This window comes from Scleropages formosus, chromosome 2 (assembly GCF_900964775.1).
Source record: "Scleropages formosus chromosome 2, fSclFor1.1, whole genome shotgun sequence".
In the NCBI taxonomy this organism is placed as follows: Eukaryota; Metazoa; Chordata; class Actinopteri; order Osteoglossiformes; family Osteoglossidae; genus Scleropages; species Scleropages formosus.
This window is the reverse complement of record NC_041807.1, coordinates 14,245,076-14,257,892: the sequence shown is the minus strand read 5'-3', so window position 1 is coordinate 14,257,892 and position 12,817 is coordinate 14,245,076. Positions and strand designations below refer to the sequence as shown.

Here is a 12,817-nt window from a genome sequence, read left to right as displayed (position 1 = left end):
TGAGCACATGTTCATTGACGGATAAATGATCTCTAAATCGACAAAAGAATCAGCTGTTGCACTAAATTTGTCCACAACCGAAAGCAACTGACACACGTAACCAGTTTAAACCGTAACGGCCTAATTATTCAAATGAAGGAGAACCAGTTATACGAACACGCAAACTTACACACCTGTTAAAGCAATTTGCTAAAAATGACAATGTAAAAAAAAAAAAAAAAAAAAAAAGGAGCAAGAATATATGAGAGGCAGATCAGTGTGATGGGAACATGCAAAAGAAAAGCACAGACAGGACAGGAAGTGTTTCTCTCACTACACGGTGAGGAAGAACTAGGTGTGGATGAACATCTGCTCTGAAAAGGAGAGAAGACTAAAAATTTCCCGGTGAGAAGTTAAAGCCCATTTTTGTGCTGCCTTTTACATTTATTTCTGTAGCCTGGGCTGTCGGCTTCGTCCCTGTTGTTTTGCTAGATGCAAATAATCCTACGCTAATATTTACAGTATAATATTAGTGCGATTTGTGTATTCACATTGTTACATTTTGGCGAACGAAGAATAATGAAACACTTTCTTTTCCCAAACAAATCATTTCAGTCCTTATTCACACCATCACTACTTTTACAATTACACTTTCAGCGATCGCCAGTATCTGTTAACGTTAAAAATAATAATTCAGTTTCTCTTCATCGTCGATAGTCGGTATTTTGGGTCCCTTTCAGACAGTAATACAAAGAGCTGCTTGATCCACTTACTTGATTTGCAACGTGTTAAATATTTACAGTTGCGGAGGGCATTTTCCTGCTGAAATGCATTATGTAGTTGAATTTAAAAAGTGGAATTTTCAGAAGTTCAACTTCAGCGATGGTGAAAGTGCGACAGCGAGGGTCCTGTGCCCGTGACAGGGAAGGAGAAGTTTCTCGGTCACCGGTGGGTGCGTTCGCAACCCGGCCGGGTGATGGTGTGCCCACGGTGGACTGGTCCTGTGCCGCAAAAGGAAACAGTTCAGTCTGAAGAAGAAAAGAATTGTAATAACCGGAAAGGTCAGACGGGGGAGAATCTTCAGAAGCGATGTCCGAAAACAAGCATCGGCCGGACGCCGGCAGACAGGGCAGGACAGGAGAAGCTGCTAATTTGAAAATGCGGTGATGAGGATGTGGGTGGAAAGGGGGGGGGGGGAGGGAGGGAGGGAAGGGGCGAGGGTGGGGGGGCTGAGTAACAATAAAACAAAAGAAACGGAGATGGCAAAGCAGGCCGAATACACGCATTCATTAAAACCCATCAGATTGTCTTCCTGTCCTATCAAGCGGCATCAAAACCATCTGCGATCTAGAGAGGAACTACAAAGTGGATCCTGGGGCCTACAGAAGAGAGGTTTTGATCAGACTAATTAAAAGCCATTTTGTTTTAAACAAACAGACACAACTCTAATTGGGTCTTTTACATAAGAAAGGGAAGATGTTGAAAGTGAAAGCACGCACGGCGAAGATCAGAGGCAGGCTCTCAGGCAGCGGAGTGTGCTCGGTGTGACACGTACGGGCCCTCTTCGAGTCACCGCACACACGGGCGCGAGGACGCGGCCACACACGCGGCGCCGCGCACAGACCGCACGCCACGCCGGATCAGGAGCGCGCACACACTTTGCTCGCTCGGGACCCACGGATCCACATTAACATGTTAATGATGACACGCAGACTTAAAAAAAAAAGAGGTTCAAAAAGATCGTGCCGTACCTTTCACCGAAGCGACGCTGAGCGAGCAAAGAGTGTTTCCGATAGCCTGTTGAACGGTGCTGCACTGATGCCGTCGGATAGCGACATAAAAAGGTGACCCTGAGCTGAGGAAGCTGGAGCTGAAAACTGCCACCCAACAGGACAATCGGCTTTTATTCTGAAAAAGGATGGGGGGGGGGGGGGATAACATCCGAGACACACTTCACACATCCTTGAGAGAGACAGACAAGGAACAGCGCTAGTGTGCTGATGCGCAGAAGAGATTTTTTTTTTTAAATGTTGAGTTGGAAGGCGACGGCTTCAGACGTCAACCGAGTGTTTAAGGAGGCTGCCGTTCCAGGTGGTAGTTGGGTCTTAAAATAGATTGTAACACTGAGCACCTTTTGGCTCCTAAGCGTCCTTTTTTTGTTTCCAACACACAGTGCTCCTGGGAAGGGAAGAGCACTCACACGGCTGCTGAATCCGTACGAAAGATCGTCCTTGCCGATGTTTGACTGGACGGACGTTTAAGAAAGTGACAACAGGAAAGGCAGAGCTCATTGACCTGGGATCTGTGTTCCTTCCGGGTACGAAGGCCAAATAATTCAGGGAAGCGTAGTGAAACACGCAGTGCTGCTCACCTTAATTCATGGCCGACGTAACAGATAGCACGAAGGCTTCGCCGGAGATCAGCTACAAAGCAGCTGGTAGCGTAGTGGTTAGGGTGACAGGATTGAGTCTTACCTCCAGCTGTAGCACCCTTGAGCAAGGCATTTACCCGAAAGTACTCCGGTAAAATCACCCACCTGTATAAATGGGTGAATAATAGTAAGTACCTTAACATTGCAGATCACTTTGGAGAAAAGCATCAGCTAAATAAATGTAAGCAGGAGATACGTGGACTTCTGAAGGGTAGGTTGTGGATTCAAATCCTTTGGAAGAAGAGCTGTGCTGTACTTTTCAGTAGCTAATCATTCCAGTAAATCGTGAAGCTGAATAAAGTGAGGAAAACAAGAAAATAAGTCAAAAGTGTGCATTAATTGTATTGCTGTGTATTTTCAGCAGTCTTTGCCTACCATATATTATCTAAAATAAACAGACACAAAATGAACACACCTTGGCATGGACACCATTGTGCTCTGGAAAACAAAACGGAACAAAGCACACTTACACGCTGCGTAAATTAACCGTACGATTCATCAGAAACAACATCGACAAGAAGATTGACTCTCCTTTGTCTCCAAACGACACCATTACAAAGGCACTAAAAACAAATTCAGACGCACGCAGACAATGCTCCGCACTGCTCCGAGCTCCGGGCCGCTGAATACAGATGTTCAGTTATTTATATGATAATAATACAACGTGTCTGACTCCATTCAGATAGGAATCACAATATGAGACAGATACACATTACGGCAGGATTCTGGGACCCGGAGACAAAACGGTCTGTAAAGCAATCTGTTGAATGACATGCAGACATCTCTCTGTCTAGAGTTGCAGCGGATCGCAGGCCCGTGAATGCCTGCTGACAAAAGGAATGACGCTCCTTTGTTCACCTCCCCACCGTTGTGCACGACTGCTGTCTGTTCGCACGGGGTGACACCAGGTAAGAGCTGGGGGTCGTCGTGGAGGGAGGGAGGGAGGGAGACCGTAGCCGCGTACCACCTGGGATTGCAGGCAGCACCGGTTCAAGATCCACGTGCCGTACAGAGCCCACACATGTGTGCCACTTTGGGTGTAGCTGCGTATGCCCCTGTATTTCACGTCACGCTTAGATCCGTTTTCTTTGGATCCGAAAGTCACAGGTCCAAACCTCACCTACTTACGGTAGTACCCTTGAGCAAGATACTTACCCTAAATTGCTCCAGTAAAATTGCCCAGCTGTATAAATGGGTAAATAATTATAGGGAGCTTAAGAGTGTACGCTGCTTCGGAGAAAAGTGTCACCTACATGTATAAATGTAAATGAATAAGAGAAGGGAACAAAATAACTGTGCACCAGAGTGGGTGAGACGCTGAAGGGCAAAACCCACTATAGTAATTCCAGCGACACTGGAGAAATCATAAAATCACAACAGCGTCGTACAGCACAGCCGAGCGCAAGAGCGACTGCTGCAAAACAGCGCTTGTGTAATGAAACGCAGATCCCTCCTCTCCGTCCTGCTCTGGTGTCCACATTCTCCCGCTGGACCAGGATGTCCACCGCAGTGCTACAATCGCCCTGCTCCCCCCAGGTGAGGCACCGCATTGAGGTGTGGCATGGTAAAGAGTGCAGGCCCCTGATACAGCCCCACAATGACACACATTCACCATGGTGTCTACTCACATGACTGCGAGTGAATCACAAGGACCCAGAAGGAAATCACTGCCTGGCATCTGGGAGACAGACAGAGAGACAAATCACATAGGAATAGCTTTTTTCCTCTCTTTCTCTTTTCTTTCTTTTAAGATGTATTATTAATACAATTTTATGTGGACCCTTAAATTTGGAGGGAAAAAAAATCACATTGAGAGGATTAATGAGGTAAACGTAATGATCTGAGCTGATCAAAGGCAATCGGTGTTGAACCCACATAGCCACCAATTAGTAAAATAAGCCAGGAAAGGGAGTAAAATATGCAACGCGGAAGGCGATGAAAAGGAGAGGTCAGAGAGAGAATATACTCATTTTCTAAATGAAACAAATCGGCTATGTGAGCGGGGTTCGAGGGCGCAGAGTCTCGACTGGCCTCGCATGCCCACACACACACGCACACAATAAGATCACATGGCGGCCGTTCTCTGCTCCTTGACCTGCCTCATATGTCGGTGGGCAAACTGCTTGATTGAACTCCCTCGCTGCACTAATTTGGTAAATCTAGTTCCCGTTAGTCAGAACTAACCAGTTGTACGCCATCAGTCTTTTCACCCGCTTTTTCCACATCCTGTACATTGCCGCTGATTAATAGTGTCAACTAACAAATTACACAAAGAGCTTCATTTATTTGCATGCTGATCATTTTTGTTCCGAAGAGACTTGCGCACACTTTCACCAAATTAAGGGTCTATTTATTAAAACTACAGCACGGCACACACCTTCCTGGAATGTAAACTACTATTCTCTGGTCAGGTATCTAAAAAAAATTACCCAGAGGTATTAATGGGCAAATAATTGTAAACAGCTTAACATTGTAAGTTGCTTTGGAGAAAAGCATCAGCTAAATGAATAAAAAAAGTAAATGTAAATCTAATTACTGCACTGTTACACAACACGTTTAAACTATGTTTAAACTACTTCGTACCCCATATACCGCACTTGGAGGAAAGTTTACTTTTTATTTCGATAAAGGACTCTTTTGGCATATTTGCTGAAAGAACAGACATAAATGCCAGGAATTGTCTGGTACTTACAAACCGTTACCCCGCAAAAGAATTCACAAGTAAATGGAAGTGAGCCTTTGTCCACTCAACAGATTGCCACCCGTAATTCCACGTAATTCTATTTCAGTGTGACAACATGGAGTGGGGAATCATTACCCAGAATTCTTATTCAGCTGGTCAGTATTGAGCACCCAATCATTATCCAGAAATCAGCACCCACTGAAGTTCTGCACAACTACAGCTTGACCCAAAGAACACGTGCTACAACCCAAACTTGAGGTCTTGACATAAACTTCACAACATGACTTATGAAAAAGTTTCCCACAAGATGTCTTCAAGTGGCATCGCTAGAAAGAGCTCCCAAACGGGCCCCACCAGGCATATGTGGCCATCTATTAGAACACACCCCCCTTGGAAGAGGCCAGCCATTGCTTCCTTTTATCCTCATGGCTAACCCAAAGTGTGCTGCTTGGACATGGGTTGGTCCATTGGGCCAGGGGATACATACGATTGTAGGGGTCTGGGAATGGGAATGCCTCCCTAAATCGGATCAGCAGGTGTATCTCACCTCCATATTTCTGTCATTATTGTTATTAAATTCTTTGCCCATTTATACAGATGCAAACAACTCGGGTTGAGTTCCAATCTCTGGAGTAAAATATAGGGAAACTTAGGCAGTGGTACAACCTTGTCACAAGGCTGGTGCTTTAACTATACCGCCAAGTACTGAAGACATCACCAGGTAAGAGCTCACCTACCTGGAGAAAGCCAGTGGATCTGCTCATATATCTACTGCTCTGGTCCAATGCACAGCCAGTGTGTATTTGTGGATGTAGAACCCACCCTCTGTTTGGTCTATTTTAGACGCAATTCCATTGTTGGCATCCGGCCTCCTTAGTGCCATTTAGTCATACTGTAGAGTAGAATAATGGTGAAGGTTTCCTTCTCCCTGTGATGTGACATGAGGTAGAAGACACTAGGTCCCTATTTCAGTGCTTCTTGGTGAGGAAATATTACAGAAAAAAAATACTACGTGCTCCTGTTACTTGGTTTCACAACCTGCTCACGATGGGGTTCAGACCCACACGAAGAATAGTTTTTCAGATGTAAATTCCACAGAGCTCCTGCAGCTGGATGTGAAGAAGACGCAGTGGTGCAGTGGGTAACACAGGTGCCTCACAGTGCCTGGGCTGTGCAACTGGACATATCTTCAGTCCTTGTTCACTCCGTGCAGAGTCTGTATGTTCTCCCCGTGTCTGCACTTGTTTCCTCCCACTGGCCAAAGAAATGCATTTCAGGCAGATCGGTGACTCACATCTGCATGTAGGGGTGAACTCATAACACCAAATTGCCCATAGTGTGTGAATGGGTGAGTGTCTGCTTGTGATGGACTGGCATCCCATCCACCGTATACCCCAGCAGACTTGCACCCAGCGATTCCAGGATAAGCTCTAGACCGCTGTGACCATGACAAGAACAAGTGGTTAGCAGAAGCGAGTTATTGTGTGTGTATGTGTTATATTGCTCTGTTTTGTGGACAGGTACATACTGTACTTGTAGTTTAGTGTATCTGGTACTGTTGGTAATCTTGGGCAAAGGTGGCAGCTAAATACAAATTAATAACATGGGTGACAGATACAAGCGCACAAGCAAGAATAAATTGTAAAACTATGCAAGTCATTTAGAGAATCACATCTGCTATGTAAAGTATATAACGAAACATGAAAATATCACTTTTCACATAAACACACTTTGAACTTCATCTATTCCCATCCTCTAGCGACAAGAGTCTCATGCTGAATACTTAACCTCAACTGCTCCAAATATTCATCTGTATAAATAACTAGTATGAGTATGTAAGCTGTGCAACTCACCCCAGAGAAGGACATCTGCTTAGTAAATAAATAATGCAAAATGTAATATTCATTTGCACACTGAACATGGCGATCTCTCCTTGTACTCAAACACGCACACGCAACCTGATTATTCTACTGTCCATCTCTGAACATCAGCTTTTTCCTCACACTTTCATCCTGAAACCTTGCAGGAGTATTACAGTGACAGATGGACAGTTTTAAAAATATTGCCCATCATGGATACTGCATAAGCAGCTGAAGTGGGGTTACATGTATAAATTATTTCTGCATTGGACCGACTGTGAGGTTAAATTTCTAAATTCTTGATATACGACACAAACAACAACAACAGACACACGGTTGAGTTTATACATTTTGTGCATAATTGACCACACTATAAACAGCACTACACGGGTTATATTTAAGATACAGTATGCATACAATACAGTGCAAAATAGAGGGTGAGCAGTGAGGTCCAGTGTTTTACTAGTACATTCAGGCATTTGTACCTATGGACATTTTATTGAAACAAACCACCTTAATTATGCTGCTCAAGGTTTCAGTAGCAGGACAGAGTGAGATTTGAACCCTCCACAGGTTTCACCATTTTGGTCACAGATCATGCTTTTTTTTTTCTTTCACTTGTACTGTATAGTAGAGTAACTGTAGACCATAATTACCTTGTGTATCAAACAGGGTCAGTGTTGATTACTCTGCTTTCTGCATTACAAATTCCTAACAAACCCACACGGGGCAATGAGAGACACCACCCTGGACATCCTTGCTGTTGTCATGATTGTGTGCGTTTGTTCCCTCAACTACTCAGGTGCAAACAAGTCTTAAGAGTCAGGACTGGATGCTCCAGGCCGCACAAAAATTCAGGCACCTGTGAGATTTAGGGCCAAAAAACAAGTAGCGCAGGGAATCCGGATTATGGACATCAGCCTGCGCTGCCATCCGGGCTCATGCACACTGGGCTTCATTCAGATGTTTTAGTCATGGCGGAGCTGAAAAAACAAGCAAAAACTTTTCAAGTTCAGCACAGCTTTTATTCCACAATGATTTATTTGCCCCAGTTTTTTCCCCTCCATGTAGAATCATATTTGGTAGAAGCCAAATAGGGTGTCATAATTTTTCCACAAGCTCAATAAACGTTGGGATTTTTTTCCCCCAATTATTTATTTATTTCTCTGTCCTCATAATAAGATATTTTGGTTCCAGCCTGTTTAGGTTGTTCTCCCTGCCGGGTTTGCTCCATTAAGATGTTAGGACAAGCCTCTTAAACCCATTATCCTTACAATTCCTACGTCTTGGCAAACATCTTTCAGCGCGGTCCAAGATCACAAAGCGTTTTCCCGCTTTGCTCTGGAGGGAAAGGTGGGTGTAGCTGTAAGCTTCTGCAGTGGCTGACGGCACGCTGACCGCTGGAGGCCAAGTATGGTGGCTCAAGCAGCCACATGGTGAGCCATTTGTCTATGGGTTTCTGCCAAGGTCAAAGCCCACTTTAATTGGCCAGGGGCATCAAGGGACAATTCAGAGTGTGTGCTGCTTCCTCACTGCACAGCCAACTGAGTGGAATATCCTGAGATTTCCACCAAAAGCGTGGATCGATGAGGGCACATTCCTGCAGTCACTGGACATTGGACTGGGAGAGTGACAGGGCGGAAACGGGGGGAAAAAAACCCGGGAACTTGCACTGTTGCAGTGTGTTTGCCTTTACTTGGAAGCATGTTTGTGTTTCTCTGCCTGTCTCAGCAGAGTCGGAAACCAATCCCTGATTCTGTAAGGAGATAAAAGACCATTCCGACGTGCCAGAACAGGCCGTGAGAGCTGCTGACAACACGAGAGGTTTGCAATCGCTCCAGTTCACTTTACTTTTAACCTGTATTTATCTAACTTCGTTCAAAGTAACTTACACTGTGACATGAAGTGATTCGCTCATTTGACCACCAGGGTATTTTTACTGCATCAATTTAGGGTAAGTACTTTGATCAAGGGTACTGTACCAAGACAGGGATTTAAACCCAGAACCGTCAGATTACAACAACCCTAAACACATCACCTGCTGGCCTCAGTTAATTCCCAGAAGCAAATACAGATAAATTATAAAATGTAAATCACCATTCATTAAGACAAATTAACTCCAAAAATGTCTGACCTCTGATTCCCGCTTGTCTTTACCCTACCGTGCAAAAAAATTAAAGTACGCACACAACCACGCGACACCATCCCTGAACGCAACACAGCAGCAGCATCTGAAACATCTTAGACCCGATTTAACACTCTGGACCGACAACCTGTCTTTTGAGAGGGAGCAGCCCGGTCTCTTTAAAAACGTCTCCTTCCACAAATAATACACACATCAAACCCCAGCTCATGAAAACATACAGTTGACATGGCAACGATCGCTGCTGCCGGACTGCGCTGTGCATTACGCTGCGAACACGCTGGCCAGTGTACTTCTGACACCGCACGGTGTACCGTCGCAAGGAAGACACCCACAAGCCCCGCTGGCAATAAACCCGTTCACCCGCGTTCGCACGGCCTTTATTACATTAAACACTCGAGCATCAACGCAACACACACTCGCACACAAAATCAAAGCTGCTCAGGGCTTTCCCTGCCTTATCAAATACACCCCCACCCCATTATTTATAAGCACGCGTGTCAACCGGTGAAAGCACAGAATGTGTGTTTTCCGATCACTGTCGATACACGAGTGTCTGGACAGGCAGGACAGAGTGTTCGCAGCGCCGAAGGCCACAGCTGTGACGCGGGTACGAGCTCACGGTGCCAAGGAGCGCCGGTGTGGCACTGCTCTCCCTCCTGCACATGCCTAGCAGCGCCAACAGAGCCCTTCTTACCACTGACAAGATGGGGCACTGTTTGTTTACCAAGTGCACCATAATTACCCTTCCACCTATCTCCTGAAGCAAGTACACAGTGTTGAAAAAATTGGGGACAAAAGAGCAAAAAAAAAAAAAAAAAAAAAAAAAACATCTTTTGGGCTTAGAGGAAAAACCCTTTTCTGTGGCAACTCACTGGACACCGATCAGTGTGTAAGAAGGGTAACAAATATTTGTGCACGATAACAAAAATGTAAACAAACAAAATTGTGAGGCAAAACATTTGAAACTAAGCTTTGTAAACGGTCCAGGAAAATGTGGAGGGAGGAAAAAAGTAGTAAGTACTTTGCCACAAACTCCTTGCGAACGAACTCAAGGAAGGCGGTGAGTGAGTTGTGCCTCACGGCACCTACAAATTAACACATCCGGGAACGTGCCGCTGTATTTGCGCTCGATATGAAGACGCTAGAGAGCTGAGGATGGATGAAGCTGAAGACGAAGCTAAGAGGGGTTGTATGAACGCATAACCGACATGGTGATTTTAAACACAGCACGATGTGTGCTTTGAGCTCGGCACCGGGAACCCGAGCGTGTCTCAGGCGGCGGCGACGGCAGCGGCAGCGCAGCACGAGAGCCGCGTCGCGCAGAGACAAACGACTGAGCCCGGACGGAGACAGGGCGCGCGGCAGCAGCGGCGGTGGCGACGGCGTCGACGGCGGCGGCGGTGCAGCTGATTGGCGGGCTGCTCCCTAATCCCACACGGGAATTAGAGCCCGGGAAGCTGAAAAACGGGAGAGTGAGAGAGAGAGGGGGGCTCGCGGGAGGCACGGCGCGCGGCGTGTCAACGGAGAGTCGCGCGGCTGCGGCGCGAGCGCGCCCGCCAGCCAGCGCATGATCCGTCCGCGCGCTGCCCGTTCTCAACAGCGATGAAGAGGGAGCAAAAGAAAAATACGGCAACCGTCTTCATCTTAAAGTTGGCGGCATTTCTGAGTCACTTACCACGATGCTGACGGTGGCCTCTGGGCTTCTTTTATGTGGAAAGAGCCGAGGCGGACCGTCGGAGGGGGGAAAGGTCGGCCGTTTTTTCTGGTGATTCGCGCGGCTCTGAAGGACGAGGTGAAATCCCGGGGCTGGTCATCAGGCGGCTTCACGCGCGCGCACACACACACACACACACACACAGACGAGACAGCACGTTACAGGAGGCTCTTAACACGGCCGCGAGAACTACTTCACTGTTATAACGGCCGACAGCAGTTACCTCGTTGTCTAGTAATACACTACGGACTAAATTAATGGGCGACAGAGTCCAATAAGATGAATCCCTGCATCCTTCTCGAAGCCCGGAGTGTTGTGTCGTGTGTGCGGTGTGGTCCCAGTTCAAAGGGGGCTCCGTTCTCCCGCGCGGGCGGGCGCGCGCTCTGAATACCACAGCGCAGTGTCGGGAGGCTAAGACGCCGCTGACGGTCACCGGGGGGGAAAGAGACCCGCCGCTTCACGTGTGAGTCACTTTACGAACTCGGGAAAGCTCGATGGCGGCAGCGAACTCCTGCACGAGCTTCCGGGTACGCAGTACACTTACAGCACGCGGCTGCTTCGTGTCCCTAACAGGGGGTCGTGAAGGGGACGCGCGTGCACGGAGTGGCCGCTGCGGTCCGGCCGGACACGGCGGCTCTGTCCTCAGATGCCCCTCACCGGCTCGCAGCGGCGGGCTGCGTGGAGCCTCGCGCACGGAGACACGCCCCCGGGGTCGCTTCCCACAGTGTGCCCGCGCTCCCCAAAGGTCAAGTGGAATTAGGATGTCATCCCAGACTTGCCCCTTTCGTCTTCGTGCCCCCCCAGCGTTTTAGTCCTGAACCGTGCGCGGTCACGAGCGCTGTCCCGTTATTCAGAAGTTTAAGGAAGCGCGGTACCGCGTGCGCTCGCTCGCTCGCCCGCCCGCCTGCCACGTGCTCAGGTGCCGGGTCCCGGGTGGTCCGCGCGCGTGCGCGCCCCTCTAATCGCCCGGTCCGCGCGTCTCCCGCGACAGTCTGGACGCGATAACTCACCTGTCGCACGTGCCGAGCTCTCGCAGCTGTCACGGAGGTGTGCGCCGCGCTCCGCTGCGCGACCGTCGTCCGCCGCCGAGCGTGTAAAGCGCGGGAAAGGAGAAGTTTGAGGGTCTGTCAAGCGAGATTGATCAATACCCCCCTGAAGCCGTACCGCTAAAAATAATACCACAGCGAACAGTGAAAAGTTAACACCCCACCCCCTTCAAAAATAGGATTATTAACTAATGATTGAAGCAATTACCGTAATTGCAGTCGGTTAATTTAGCGTTCCAAATTAATCAATTGTAATGGCTTTTATATCTATCATGCATAATAGTCTGATTAAATGTGGATATACTGGATCGCGTAACGGCTAGAGAAATATTAGTATTTTCTGTAATTTTAATACCACTTTTATAGCACGCATAATTGTTATTATTTGATATTATTTCAAAGTATACACATATATATTCGCAGGAATCACTGGATAGTGGGAGCTGGGAAATTCGCTCGTGTTTTAAGATGTGGATAAAAATCTTGAATTCGTCTGAATGCTTTTCAAGGTCTTTACAGTCATTTCGGAAATTGGTTGCGTTTTTATTCTGTTATTCGTTACTTCATTATTTGTTATTTTTATAATATTGTATGCAGTGTATTCACCGGACATATTACCATGTTTTATACTATTAATTGAACGGCCGATTAAACACACATTGCACTTCGGGTATGCTGTATTAAATAATGTAAACAGTTATAGTTACAGGATCCCCCCCCCCCCCCATTCTCTTCTTTAATCAAAGATTTTTTTGCCACATTTTTGCAGCATTTTACACAGTAGTTATCAGCCTTTCTGGGCCCCGCAGCTCAACTCGATCGGACAGAGGAATAAAAGGAGCACCAGGGCTTGTCCTCCGAAACATGACATGACACACATCTGTTCTTATTCCGCACACACCACAAACGGGCGCATAAATGTCACGAAGAATATTAAACGACTACACGGCGATCGGTTA

The 12,817-nt window shown here is 47.0% G+C and overlaps 1 protein-coding gene across 3 annotated transcripts in view; it reads right to left on the bottom strand.

Moving 5' to 3' along the window:
• The window catches only part of sox5 (SRY-box transcription factor 5), a 158,347-nt gene extending 147,133 nt beyond the window's left edge, over positions 1-11,214 (bottom strand). Inside the window, exons 1-2 of one of the 3 annotated variants that reach the window (XM_018747382.2) lie at positions 11,036-11,214; positions 10,774-10,919 (exon numbers count right to left, since the gene is read on the bottom strand). The gene's annotated coding sequence lies outside the window, so the exon portion shown is untranslated. Of the gene's footprint in view, positions 1-1,730; positions 1,774-10,773; positions 10,985-11,035 lie in introns of those variants that run through there. The other 2 variants (XM_018747383.2, XM_018747384.2) reach the window with 2 other exon arrangements.
• Positions 11,215-12,817: the final 1,603 nt, after the last annotated feature.